At 43.2% G+C, this 14270-nt stretch overlaps 1 long non-coding RNA gene across 1 annotated transcript; it reads left to right on the top strand.

Moving 5' to 3' along the window:
- Positions 1–371: 371 nt before the first annotated feature.
- Positions 372–12806, top strand: LOC126070573 (uncharacterized). Its single transcript, XR_007516224.1, has 4 exons — positions 372–563; positions 7462–7609; positions 9536–9830; positions 12572–12806. It is a non-coding gene; the product is annotated as an uncharacterized LOC126070573 (long non-coding RNA).
- The last annotated feature ends 1464 nt before the right edge of the window (positions 12807–14270 follow it).

Here is a 14270-nt window from a genome sequence, read left to right on the forward strand (position 1 = left end):
ATTTTTTTCAGTAACCAGGACCTCAAGTTACTCCCACAAACCACACAGGGCCTTGTGAAATAAGGGTTTGAAAAGGGGACGCTGATGTTTCTAAATTTTGCATCCATTTGTTTTCCAGCTACGTTTGCTCTGAAGGGGAAAAATGGTCTCATTAATGCGGAAGGAATGAGAGTCTAAACAAGCTTCAGAAGGAGAAGAGCTCTCTCGGGCATGCTGAGCCCTGCCACTGCCGCCCCCTTCCTAATGGATGAATGTTGTTGTAAAAGTTTCATCTGCTATTTCCCACAAAAATGGGTGCTGCAGTCACAGCTCAGAGATGCCAACACAAATCCCAAACTTAGCCACCTCCTGATGGAGGACACAAGATAGGCTGTTTTCGGTCTGGACTTAGGTAACTGCAGACAAAAGCTGATTTCAAATTTTAATTAATTACAGGGGAGGAAATGGCCATCTGATAGATGGAGGTCTTAGCACATCTGCTTTTCCCGATGGAACTGGACTGGTGAAGCAGCCGAGTATTGGGATGCTGCCAAGTGACACATGACCAGGGCATTTCCTACGTGGTATGCTACTTTTTCTCCTCATGTGGTGCTTTTACAGAGAATCCTGATGGTGTGTTGCCTCCTCAACTTCCTACACCCTATAATGATTAATAGAATTCATTCATTTTTAATCTGAAATACACAACACTCTTCATACACTCAATCAAAACATTTTTGAGCACTTAGGACTGTGTTAGGAGCTGGGGATATTGAGTAAAAACATAAATAGTCTAGTATGTGTTGAGTTATTTTGGCAACCAATAGTGTAAAATGCAACTCATAATGGCTTGAGAAATAAACTTATTGTATGCCTCACAAAACAAGAAGCCTGGGGGTAGGGTGGTCCCAGGATTGGTTAATTCAGTGGCTCAATTAAAGTCACGATATCACCCCAGCTTTGCTCTTAGGTTGTTTCCATACGACTGCAAAGCGGTTGAGGCGGTTTGTTGTTGCTGTTGTTACTGTGTGCTGTCGAGTCAATTCCAACTCATACTGGCCCTATAAGACAGAGTACAAATACCCCATAGGGTTTCCAAGGCCAAGTGGAATACACAGGAATCAAATCAACTACATCTGTGGAAAGAAACAATGGAGAAGCTCAACATCATCTGTCAGAACAAGGCCAGGGTCTGACTTTGGAACAGACCATCAACTGCTTATACGCAAGTTCAAGGTGAAGCTGAAGAAAATTAAAACAAGTCTATGAGAGCCAAAGTATGACCTTGAGTATATCCCACTTTCAGGAATAGATCTGACACGTTGAACACTAGTGACTGAAGATGACATGAGTTGTGGAATGACATCAAGGACATCATACATGAAGAAAGCAAAAGGTCATTTAAAAGGTAGGAAAGAAAGAGAAGATCAAAACGGATGTTAGAAGAGACTCTGAAACTTGCTCTTGAACATAGAGTAGCTAAAGTGAATGGAGGAAATGCTGAAGTAAAAGAGGTGAACAGGAGTTTTCAAAGGGTGGCTCAAGAAAACAAAGTAAAGTACTATAATGAAATGTGCAAAGAGCTGGAGTTAGAAAATCAAAAGGGAAGAACATGCTCAGCATTTCTCAGGCTGAAAGAACTAAAAAAAAATTCAAGTCTCAAGTTGTAATAGTGAAGGATTTTATGGGCAAAATGTTGAATGATGCAGGAAGCATCAAAAGAAGATGGAAAGAATACACAGAGTCACTGTGCCAAAAAGAATTGGTTGACGTTCAACCATTTCAGGATCTCAGGAGGTAGCATACGCTCAAGAACCAGTGGCATGCAAGGAAGAAGTTTGAGCTGCACTGAAGGCATTGGCGAGAAACAATGCCTGCACTGAAGGCAAGGCTCCAGGAGTTGATGGAATACCAACTGAGATGTTTCAACAAATGGATGCAATGCTGGAAGCACTCACTCATCTATGCCAAGGAATTTGGAAGACAGCTACCTGCCCAACTGACTGGAAGAGATGCTTATTTGTGCACATTCCAAAGAAAGGTGATCCAACAGAATGCAGGAATTACTGAACCAAAACCCAAACCAAACCCGTTGCCTTCGAGTCGATTCCGACTCATAGCGACCCTATAGGAAACAGTAGAACTGCCCCGTAGAGTTTCCAAGGAGCGCCTCGTGGATTCGAACTGCTGACCTTTTGGTTAACAGCCATAGCTCTTAACCACTACATCCCCAGAGTTACTGAACAATATCATTAATATCACATGCAAGTAAAATTTTGCTGAAGATAATTCAAGAATGGTTTCAGCAGCATATCAACAGGGAACTGCCAGAGATTCAGGCCAGGTTCAGAGGGGGATGAGGAATAATGGATATCTCTGCTGATGTCAGATGGAGCTTGGCTGAACGCAGAGAACACCAGAAAGATGTTTACCTGTGTTTCACTGCTTACGAAAAGGCATTCAACCGTGTGGATCATAACAAATGATGGATAACAATGTGAAGAACAGGAATTCCGGAACTTAATTGTGCTCATGAGGAATCTGTACATAGACCGTGAAGCAGTCGTTTGGGGTTTAAAATCAGGAAAGGTATGCATCAGGGTTGTATAATTTCACCATATTTATTCAATATGTCTGCTTAGCAAATAATCCGAGAAGTTGGACCATGTAAAGAAGAATGCAGCATCGGGATTGGAGGAAGACTCATTAACAACCTGCACTATCCAGATGACACAGCCTTACTTGCTGAAAGTGAAGAGGACTTGAAGCACTTACTGATGAAGATCAAAGACCACAGCCTTCAGTATGGATTGCACCTCAACATAAAGAAAAAAAAAGATCCTCACAACTGGACCAATGAGCAACATCATGATAAATGGAGAAAAGACTGAAGTTGCCAAGGAGTTCGTTTTACTTGAACCCACCATCAGTAACCGCGAAAGCAGCAATGAGCAAATCAAACTACGTATGGCATTAGGCAGATCTGCTGCAAAAGACCTCTTTAAAGTGTTGAAAAGCTAAGATCTCACTTTGAAGACTAAAGCGCACCTGATCCAAAACATGGTGTTTTCAGTCGCCTCATATGCATACAAAAGCTGGACAATGAATAAGGAAAACCGAAAAAGAATTGGTGCCTTTGAACTGAATGCCTTTGGTGTTAAAAAAAAAAAAAAAAAATTGGTGTTAGTGAAGAATATTAAATATTCCATGGACCGCCAGAAGAATGAACAAATCTGTCTTGGAAGAAGTACAGCCGGAATGCTCCTTAGAAGCAAGGATGGCGAGACTTCATCTCACATACTTTGGATATGTTTTTGGGAGGAACCAGTCCCTGGAAAGGACATCAGACTTGGTAAAGTAGAGGGTCAGGGAAAGAGAGGAAGACCCTCAGTGAGATGGATTGACGTACTGGCTGCAACAATGGGCTCAAACATAGCAACGATTGTGAGAATGGCGCAGGACCGGGCAGTGTTTGGTTCTGTTGCACATAGGGTTGCTGTGAGTCGGAGCTGACTTGGCAGCAGCTGACAACAACAGCAACGATCTTTACAGGTAAAAGAATGACCACGGCAGTGGTTAACTGCTCAGCTACCAACTGAAAGGCCAGTTGTCAAGTCTTTTCTCCCACAGCAGTGGCTCAGTGGGAGAAAAGATTTGACAACTGCTCCGGTAAAGACTGCAGCCTTGGCACCCCTATGAGGACTCTGTCCTGTAGGGTCGCTGAATGTTGGAATCCACTCAGCAGCACACAATAACAGTCTTTACGGGAACAGATCACCAGGTCTTTTCTCCCACAGAGCAAGTGGTGGGTTCCAGCCACGGACCTTGCAGTTAGCAGCCGAGCGCCTAACCACTGCACCACCAGGGCTTCTTGCAGAAGCTTTAGGCAGGACATTCTCAGCCACATCCAAATGCAAAAAAACAAAAAACCACTTTCCTTTTCTTTGGGTCTCCCTCCTCTTTGTGAGAGCTGATCCCTCTTCTAGAAGCCCCACCACCCCTCCTACAACTCCTCAGCAGAAATGCCTTCAGCCATGAGGGATAGAACTGCACCTCAGGCCTGTTCATAAGCTAATCAACAGCAAGGGAAATGAATTGCTCATAATTGCCTTTTGTTGTTGTTAGTTGCTGTAGATTCTGATTCACGGGGACCCCACGTGTGCAGAGCAGAACTGTGCTCCACAGGGTTTTCAAGGCTGTGTCCTTGCAGAAGCAGATCGCCAGGCTTGTCTTTAAGGTGCTTCTGGGTGGGTTTGAACCACCAACCTTTCAGCTAGTGGTCAAGTGCTTAATTGTTTGCACCACCTAGGGACTCCCTCCATAATTGGCTTCCAAAAACCAAACCCAACTCATTGCCTCCGAGTCAATTTCAACTCAATTTTGCCTCCTGGAGTAAGAAAAGGGTTCAGCTTCTCATGAAGCACGAGGCTACACCATCCACGGACAAAATCCAGTCTGTTAGCAGAAAAAGAGGATTGCTATCAGGTGAAGTCCCTGAATGGTGTAAATGGTTGGTGCACTCAGCTGCTAACCAAAAGGCTGGAGGTTCAAGTCCACCCAGAAGTGCCTTAGAAGAAAGTCCTATTTCTGAGAAATCAGCCATTGAAAACGCCCTGGAGCACAGTTCTACTCGGACACACATGGAGTCAGAATTGACTCCATAAAACTCTAGTGCCGCCGAGTCGATTCTGACTCATGGCGACCCTATAGGACAGAGTGAAACTGCCCCGTAGAGTTTCCAAGGAGCGCCTGGGGGATTCAAACTGCCGACCCTTTGGTTAGCAGCTGTAGCACTTAACCACTACGCCACCAGGGTTTCCTCGACTCCATAGCAACTGGTTTTATTATCTGCCTGGCACTGTTCTGCGTGCTGGAGGTATAGTGGTAAACAAAACAGACAAATCCTTGCCCTCAGGAATCTTATATTCTAATAAACAGGCATGAAATGAATAAATAAACAGACATTTTATATGTTATGTGACATAACTGCTGTGGAAACAATAATGCTAAGTAGAAGGTGGGCATGAGGCAGGGAAATCTCTGTTTTTTACAGGGTACTTAGGGAATGCCTCTTTGGTAATGGAACATTTAAGCAGAGAACTGAAGGAAGCAGGTGGCCGAACCATGAAATTTGACAGAGAGCCCAGCAGTGCAAATGCCCTGAGGTGCGGTTGTGTTTGGCACCCTCAGGAGATGGTAAGGAGGCCCATGTGGCTAGAACGCAGTGAGCAAGGGGGGGAAGAGGAAGGAAATGAGATCAGGAGGCAGTGGGGTGGGTCAGGAACGGCCTGTGGGCCAATGTTAGGCTTTGACCTCTACTCTGAGTGAAGTGGGGAGCCATTGAGGGTTTTGAGAAGAGGGATGACAAGATCTGACTTACACATTTGGAAGATTACATGCAAAAGTCAGTGTGCATCCCAGTCGCCTGGGGCTCTTGTTAAAATGCCGATTGTCCAGCAGGTGCAGGGCAGGGCTTCAGGCTCTGTGTTTCCAGGAAGCTCCCTGGTGATGCCAGGAATGGCGATCCACAGCCACGTTTTGAGGTAGAAGGATTTAGGAGCAACTGACGCAGAGTATTTCAATGTAATGTGTGAATTGTTTTAGTAAGGGAACTGTATGAACATAACTGAGCAAGTGGGTTAAGGCAAAACCATGGCAATTGTTGACTGGTGAGCAAGGAGTGGGTAGGTGATTCTGAAGATGATGAAGAGGTCTGGAAGGAATGGTATAACTATCTCAAAATGCTTGTTGAAACCAACCATGTGTCAGCTGTCACCCAGGCAGCTGAGACACAAAAGTGAGCAGGAAAACCAGGGCCCTGTCCTCATGGAGCTTATGTCTTGGTGGGAAAAGGCAAAAAAGGGGAAAGTGGTTGAGGCTAGGGGCACTGCTCTAGTTGTTGATGTTCGTTGCCTTAGGGTCAGCCCTGACTCATGGGACCCCATGCACAAATACAGCAGTGGCTGCCCAGTCCTGCCGCATCCTCGTGATTGGTTTTGGACCAGACCATTGTGATCCACATGGTTTTCACTGGCTGATTTTTGGAAGTAGACCAACAGGCCTTTCTTCTTAGTCCGTCTCAGTCTGGAAGCTTGGCTGAAACTTGTTCAGCATCACAGCAACATGCAAGCCCCAACGACAATGAGGTGCACTGGATGAGAACTGGTCTTGGGTTTCCCACACGGAAGGAAGAATTCTACCACTGAACCACCAGGGCCCACATCCTGCTCTAGTAAACCAGTTGCCATTGAGTCAATTTCAACTCATGGTGACCCCGCACATGTCAGAGTAGAACTGTGCTCCATAGGGTTTTCATGGCTGTATCCTTTCAGAAGCAGATTGCCAGGCCTTTCTTCTGAGGTACCTCTGAAAAGGTTTGAACCTCTAACCTTTTGATTAGTAGCCACCTTTAGGAAAAAAAAAAAAAAAAGAGGTTATTATTGAGTTGAGAGCTAAGGATGCAATAGAGCCAGTCATGCAGTGGCCTGGGGGAAGAGCATCCTGGGCAGAGGGAGCAGCGGGACAGAGACGAGCAGGAGAGAGCAGGGAAGTGGGAGTTCCTGAGGATCAGTCAGATGAGTGTGGCTGGAGCCCAGTGAGCAAGGGGAAACGGTACGAGACAAGGGTGGGAAGACCAACAGAGGCCAGGTTATGCAGGGGCCTTGTAAGCCACGGAGGAAAGCTTGCATTTTATTTTAAATGCAGGAACAAAATAGTCTGATTTAAAAAAAAAAGGTAACTCTTGCTACTGTGTGAAGATTGGATTTTGCCTGTGCTTTTTTTTTATGGGGGCTGAGTGGGGTGTGAATTACTTGGACGTGAACAGAACTGAACTTCAGAAAGATGAAGCTGTCAGCAACATGCAAAAATGGCCTGGAGAGGAAAGAGAAGCTATTTGGAAATGCCTGCAATTGAGCAGGCAGGAGAGAGGAAGTGGGGAGGGCCCACTCGTCCACACTCTAGATAAGGCCGCAGGAAGTGAGAAGAAAGATGCAAATACTGCCAGTTCACTGGAGCCCAGGAACAAGAGGTCAGGAGTTTCTCACTAACTCAGCCCTCTCCACACCCCATGGTGCTTGTTACAAGTAGTATTTTGCAAGGTTTTAACCTGAACATTTGCCATCCAGTAGACTCTGGCTCACACTGACCCCATGTGTGTCGGAGTAGAACTGTGCTGTGTAGGGTTTTCAATGACTGATTTTTCAGAAGTAGATTGCCAGGCCTTTCTTCTGAGGTGCCTCTGTGTGGACTTGAACTTCCTGCCTTTCAGATAGCAGCCTAATGCTTAACTATATGCACCACTCAGAGACTCCCTCCAGTTTTGACCTGGGCCTACTGAAAAAGTGGGCCCAGGGCAGTAGCCTCAGGTGATTTTTATATTCACCTGGTCTTCATCTCCCTCTGCTAAAAGGAATGAAAGGGTGCTGACTGTTTTTTGTGGGTACCAATAGCTCTCTCCTGCCCTTCGTGCCTTTCTTTCAGATCTGCTGATTAGTTTATAACCCAAGTAGTGAGATTTCAGGACTTCCAGGATGGATCCACCTTAAAAAGTAGCCAGATACTTGCTAAGGAGGCATCTCTACACCCTTGCTGGAGCTGGTTTGAATCATTACTGGGGATTCAGCTTAAGGTAAGAGCAAACTCAGGGTAACACTTTCAGCTATATTTGAATTTGTATTTCATTTGTATTTTAATGTAAATGAGTTTCAGATCCTTCTTGAGAGAAGATTTTGACTGGGAAACAGTGGATGGCTGGGCCCAGAGTGGGGCTGAGGCTGGGGGAGCAGAATGGGGAAGGGGAAAGGGGAAGGACGAGGCACAGACTCCACTCCTTCATGTGGGGGTTTGCTCAGAGCCACCACCCACCCCCTTCCTGTGCACAGCACTCTGAACACACTGAATGAAAAAAGGGAAAATAATCTGCCTTTATAACTTTGCATTATCTCCTGTGCTTGATGAATTCTAATGTGAGCTGTGCATCTGGACAGTTATCGTAAATACATACGTATATGTATATCAAAACCGTTGCCGTTGAGTCAATTCTGACTCATAGCAACCCTGTAGGACAAAGTAGAACTGCCCCATAGGGTTTCCAAGGGAGCGCCTGGCGGATTCGAATTGCTGACTTGTTGGTTAGCAGCCATAGCACTTAACCACTGTGCCACCAAGGTTTGTGAGACTGCAAATACTAGAGGAGAATCATGTTTGTTGGAGAAAAGTTCTTAGTTCAGGTTGGACACTATCAACTTGAGATACCTGTGGGAACTCCAGGTGGAAATGCTGAGTGGTTTGGCAGGTACACACTGCGTGCCTGCTCACCCCACGTTATTCCTCCAGTAATAACGAGGTGTGCACATGGCCCAATCCGAAGCAATCGTAACATACAGGCTCCCACCCTGTGATGACTGATTCATAGAAAAGCCATGTGGCCTCACTGGACCAGTCAAATTTCTTCTGTTAATCTGGGTGGGGAGAAGAGAGATTTTTACACTCTGGTTGCACAGCTGCGAGACTCTAAGTTCAGAACCATTGGTGAACATGCCCTGCTATGGTATTACTTTGGCTTAAAAGAATGAAGCTAATGAAGTTAATACAGAGAGAGAAGGGGCAGAGAGAGAGTCCTGAAAATACCTGAGTCCTCTTGCTTCTACTCCTGGTTCAGAAACATGATCAAATGAGCTAATAGAATCAGTATCTGCCTCTCTCTTATTTTAGCTAGTTTTTGGTATGATTCTTTCACTTATAGTTATGACCCGTAAAGTCATTGCCATAGAGTCGATTCCAACTCATAGCGGCTGTATAGGACAGAGTAGAGCTGCCCCATATGGTTTCCAATGAGTGGCTGGTGAATCTGAACCACTAACCTTTTTGTTAGCAGCTGAGCACTTAATCACTGTGTCACCAGGGTTTCATAGTTATGACAGTGTTTAGTAATATAAGTAAGCAGTTGGATTTACAGTCTGGAACCCAGAAAGAGAGATCTTAACCTATAGACATATTTTTGAGAGTTGTTGATAAGGATATAGATTTTGACACCAAGAAGTAGACAAGGTCGCCAAGAAAAAAAGGAACGAGTGAGAAGAAACCTGAGTTCTAAGTGCTGAGGACTCTAATAGGAACACTCAAAGTGTTTGACTATATCAATCTTTCAATTTTTAAAAAGTAATTTGAGCTATTTTTGGACTGTAGTGCCTTCACGTATAGTCAGCAGCAGTCCACAGCCCCTGTACTTCTTTACATCACTCATCACAACTCTAACACTTATCTGTGCAAATATTTAACTGTAAGATCCGCAAGAGCAAGGCAGTGTTTATCTTGCTTGACGTAGCACCTAGCACTTAGCTGATGCTCAGTCAGTATTTGTTGAATGAACTGCCCCGTGGGGTTTCCAAGGAGTGGCTGGTGAATTCGAACTGCTTACCTTTTGGTTAGCAGCCGAACGCTTAACCATTGCACCACCAGGGCTCCAGTGCATTTTGTTACAGTTCCTTATATATTTGTCTTTTCTGCCAAAATATGAGTCTACTTGTTCACTCTTTTATTTCACAATTTTTAGGATCTTACCTGGATCATTAGGTCCAGGAGAGGAGGATGGACTCCCAAGAAGGTTGAAAAGAAATGTCCTGAGTCCCTGGGGAAACACCAGTGGAGTGCGGAGTCATGGGAGCCAAGGGCGTTTCAAAGAGACAGTGACCAGCGGTGGAGAGTGCTCAAGAGAGGGCAAGTGTGATAAGACTGAAAAGCAGCTGTTGGATGGGACCGTGTAGAAGCCGTGGGTGCTCTCAGCAAGAATAAGTCCAGGGAAGCAGAGAGGTTGGAAGCCACCTGGAGTAGATTGAGGAGTGAATGGGGTGAGTAAATAGAGCCTGAAAACGGAAATAATTCTTTTGACAAAATTACTTGTGAAGGAGAGGAAATGGACAGGCCAGCAACCAGAGAGGGAGCTTAGGACAGAGTACTGTTATCTATTTATTTATTTGTTTATTCATTCATCTATGTTTTTAAGATGAGAGGGACTAAAGCAGCATTATATTTGAAGATCTATGAGAGCACAGAGTAGGATGCAGCCTGGGTGAGTAGAGAAAGTAGAGAAAGTCTTCCCTGAGGAGATAATTTTTGAGCTAGGTCTTGAATAATGAGTAAGACTTTTCCAAAGGGAGAAGGCAGTGCAAGCAAAAGGAAGACTGTAAGCAAAGGTACTATGATGTGTTCCGAGAACAGGCAACAGCTCAGCACATGGAGAGCTTTAGCCCTGGATCCTGTTAGGGAGAAAGGAAAACCCATCCAAGACCTTTCTCTACCTTCTATCAATTGTTCTCAATTTCACCTTTAAAGTAATTAGGTGAGGTCAGGTTATCTTTAACGTCTACTCTGTTTTAAAATTCATAGCTAGCAGTGATCTGTTTTGAATGTTTTGTTAGGTTGATAATAATACTCCTCGAAATGAATAATTCACCATTGTTACTTCCTGAAATGGTGCTTTATAGTGTGCGGTGAGAGGCTTCCAGGAGTTAGAGCCTTAGCCCAAAGTGTCCCTGCCTAGAAAAAATTATCATGAAATTATATTTGAAGTGTATTGTGCTTTGCCTTAAAATTACATCCTATTCCCTGAAATATTTGTCATGGTTTTACTATGGAAGTGTTTTCTTATTATTCATTGATGCCCCAGGAAGATAGCCCACTTCACTCTTTAGATTTAAGTATTTCCTGGTACCTGCCTGCAGAAGCTCTGAGCAAGAATGAAAAGTCCAGGCTGGCCCCTACTTCCAGCCTCAGAGTCTGTTTTCCACTTGGCCACTCACTGCCGGCTTCATGCAGGCAAAGAGTCTAAGCACAAGCTGTTTGCGAAGTGAAATATGGCAGAGCCCGGGGAGAGAGGAAGAGAACTCCTAGAGGAGCTTAACTGAGTTAATCGAACTTTATAAATGTCCTGGGCCAGAGGGAATCAAGTAATTGTATTATACGCCTTAACATCTTAGCTACTCGCATATCATATGACTCAAGGCCACTGGCCCTATGAATTTTCTTCATAAAAGTGTACAAGATACAAACGGCTCACAAAATCATCTGAAAGAAAAAAGGAAAAGAGAAAGAAAACCCACATTAATTGGATTCTTGGCAGAAGACTAAAAAAAATGTCCCTAGAACTGGTGAAACAAGTTATTTTTAGATGACTTTGCTCTAAAATATGGCGGTGCCTTTGTCAATGAGTTCATGCTGCATACTGCAAACTCCTTGGGTCTGGTCCTTAAAAGAAAAAAAATCTCCATTTTCCCTCTTGATTACATAATAAAATAAAATGAGCAGTCTCTCAGTGCCATCTCTTGGGAAACATTCCTCAATCCAAAGTACTGTTTTTCTGCTTGCATTACCATGTTTGCCTTCATCTGAGCCCTTTGCCCTACTTTTGCACTCTGAGGATGTTGATAGAAATCTCAGTTCTTCCCACAATTCCTTTGGTATTTTAGCTGTCCTCTATTTTTAATCCATGAGCTCACTCTGATGATTTATCAGATTTCCTATGTTGCAACCCTCTGCTATGTTTTCTAATGAAAAGGTTGAGGACTAACACGTTTTATGGCATTGCAAGGGAAGAAGGCTCAAGCCACTGGGAGTTACAGAGATCTGAGGTTGTGATAAGAGATCTGCCAATGATTAGCAGGCCTCACCTAGTAGGTCTTACAATGGAATTAAGCCAGATGGTGCCAATGGGAATTAAGGGGCTGCATTTTTTTTATGGTCCCAGAGCAAACACAATACCTGTCTTCTGGACGCTTTTAATCTCAGAGGCCAGTGAGGGAAATGGGGTTTTCTAGGGCCTAGCCACAAATTCCCCAGGGATTATTGTACCGAGTGCTCTTGATTCGAAGTGATGGTTTATCAGATACTAGCGAAGTTCCTCTAAATCCTTAAAGGGTTGTAAAGGTCTGCTTGAGAGTCCCATGTTACTGGAACTAATGGCGTTTTAAAGTCATTTATACACATTCCTGAGGCTGCAACTGACTACCCAGGTTTCTGATAACCTTGGCCACAGATATTTTTGGAAGGAAAGACAAATTTATTTCCTCTGGACAGCATGACCTGGGGTATAGGTGTGTTTCTTTTGTGTTTCCTGTTTACTCTGCATACAGAATTTCTTCTATGAACATCGTGGACAAATTTCAGGAACTACATGCAACTGGCATGCTTACAGTGCTTAATTCTTTATGTCTCTAGCAACCTACAATTTGGCATAAGGGCTAAGGTAGATTCTTAACATATGTATTACTTTTAAGCACTAGGAAGATCCAGAGGCCCTCTGTATACTCACAAAGTCTTGCCCCTTAAGTTATTTCCCGTCAAACTGATGACAGTAATGGTAAATTTCCAGTCTTCAGCATTAAGCTCGAATCTCTGCAAACAGAAATGGAGTATATAGTGTCTTGGAATCTAAGATCAGCTCCCATTTCTGGAGGCTTCTGTATACAGCCTGTTGTGGGTGTGCACCAATCTATATCAGTGTGGGCAAGTCAAAATCACTTCCATTAAGAGGTCGTAGACATTAGTATCTGTTGCACGTCTTCATGGCTGCCTTTCTTACTCCTTGTTACAGATTTGACTTTAAGACTGAATAATGGAAAACCCTTGTCAAGTCACAGAATCTGGACATAGAGGAACTGGCAACCCTTTTGTGAAAGTCAGGATTCATCCAAATTTTGACCTAAGGCTCAACTTCTGGAGTAAGTCAAATACATTCGTTCTTGCATGAATAAACAAATATCTGATGAGCTCCTGTTGTACACTGTGCCTTCCACCATTTCTAGTGACTTTGCTTTCAATAGGATTTCACCTGCTTTTGTTGTCAATTTAACTTTCAGTCTTTTGTAATTAATATGTCTCTTTCTCTCTAGTAGCTTTTAAGATTTCCTCTCTCCCTTTGTTCTCCATAATTTGTAGTCTGACTATATGTATTAAGATGTAGAATTAGTATTTATTTATCCTTCTGGATCCTTGTACTAAAGTTTGCTTTGATGACTCAAGTCATCCTGCAGTTGTAGAGAAACATTAGCAAATATCTCTTCAAATTTTGCTTGTCTGCCTTTTTGGGAAATCCTATCAGACATATATATTGGATCTTTCCATTTCTTGAAGTCATTTAAATGTTTTGTCATATGTTTTTCTATTTTTCTGTTTGTAGTGCATTCCAGTGAAATTCTTAGGGCTGTCTTGCAATTCCCTGTTTTTTTCTGTATAGTATAACTATCAAGGCTCATTTTTCAATACGTATGCTTTTCATGTCTAATTTTTCTTACTTTACTGTTTTAAATCCACCTATTTTATCTCACCTTGTTTTTGTCAAATTTATGTTCTATTTTTAGTGAATGCTATTCTTTTATCTCCTTTATCACTCCAAATGTGCTTATTTTAAATTCTTTGTCAGACTCTTGTCATATTTTAACTTTGTTTGGTTGAAATGTATCATCTGACTGGTGATTTATAATTCTTTATTACTTTTTTTATGATTCGGTATTAGGATTTGCAGGCCTACTTTGAGTAGTTAAGTTTTGTTTTGTTTTTCTTTCCTCTCTACCTATCCTTTCCTCCCTAGTTATTTTTGTAATTGTCTCCTCCTGGATCCCTGAGGCTCCCTAATTAGAAACGAGTCTTAAATTGCAGGTTTGTGGTCATACACCTCAATAATATATTGAGTTTGTAGCAAATCTGGTCAAAGAGCTAGCTGCCATCTTGTTTTAGTTCCTGGAGATGAGGCTGTTTTTACATCTACCAACTTCATAGAAGAAATATTCCCAGTCAACAATTAGCATAATGTTTCCTCAGGCTTTTGCTTTAAAATCAGATGGAGTTCCACTTCAGTCTCCAACCTGGCTCTTGTTCCCACTTCATATGAAAAAATTTTATTTACTATTACCTCAGATTAGTCAAACTCCCAGTTGTATTTACCTGCTTCTTGCTCCAGAAGCTGGCAGGCCCATAGCTTGGTGTCATACACTACTGCTTACCTTACTTTTCTGTTCTATATACCTGGTCCATGTAGATGTTTATCTTCTTTGAACCTAACCAGGTTTGGAAGTACTAGGTGGCACAAACAGTTAAGTGCTTGACTACTAACTGAAAGATTGGTGGTTCGAATCCATCCAGATGTACCCTGGAAAAAGTCCTGGTGGTCTGCCTCTGAAAGGTCACAGCCATTGAAAGCCCTGTGGAGCATAGTTCTACTCCGCACACGTGGGGTTGCCAAGAGCCAGAACTGAGTCAATGGCAACTGGTTTATACCTGATTTTTAAAAATTG

This window comes from Elephas maximus, chromosome 1 (genome assembly GCF_024166365.1).
Source record: "Elephas maximus indicus isolate mEleMax1 chromosome 1, mEleMax1 primary haplotype, whole genome shotgun sequence".
Classification (NCBI taxonomy): domain Eukaryota; kingdom Metazoa; phylum Chordata; class Mammalia; order Proboscidea; family Elephantidae; genus Elephas; species Elephas maximus.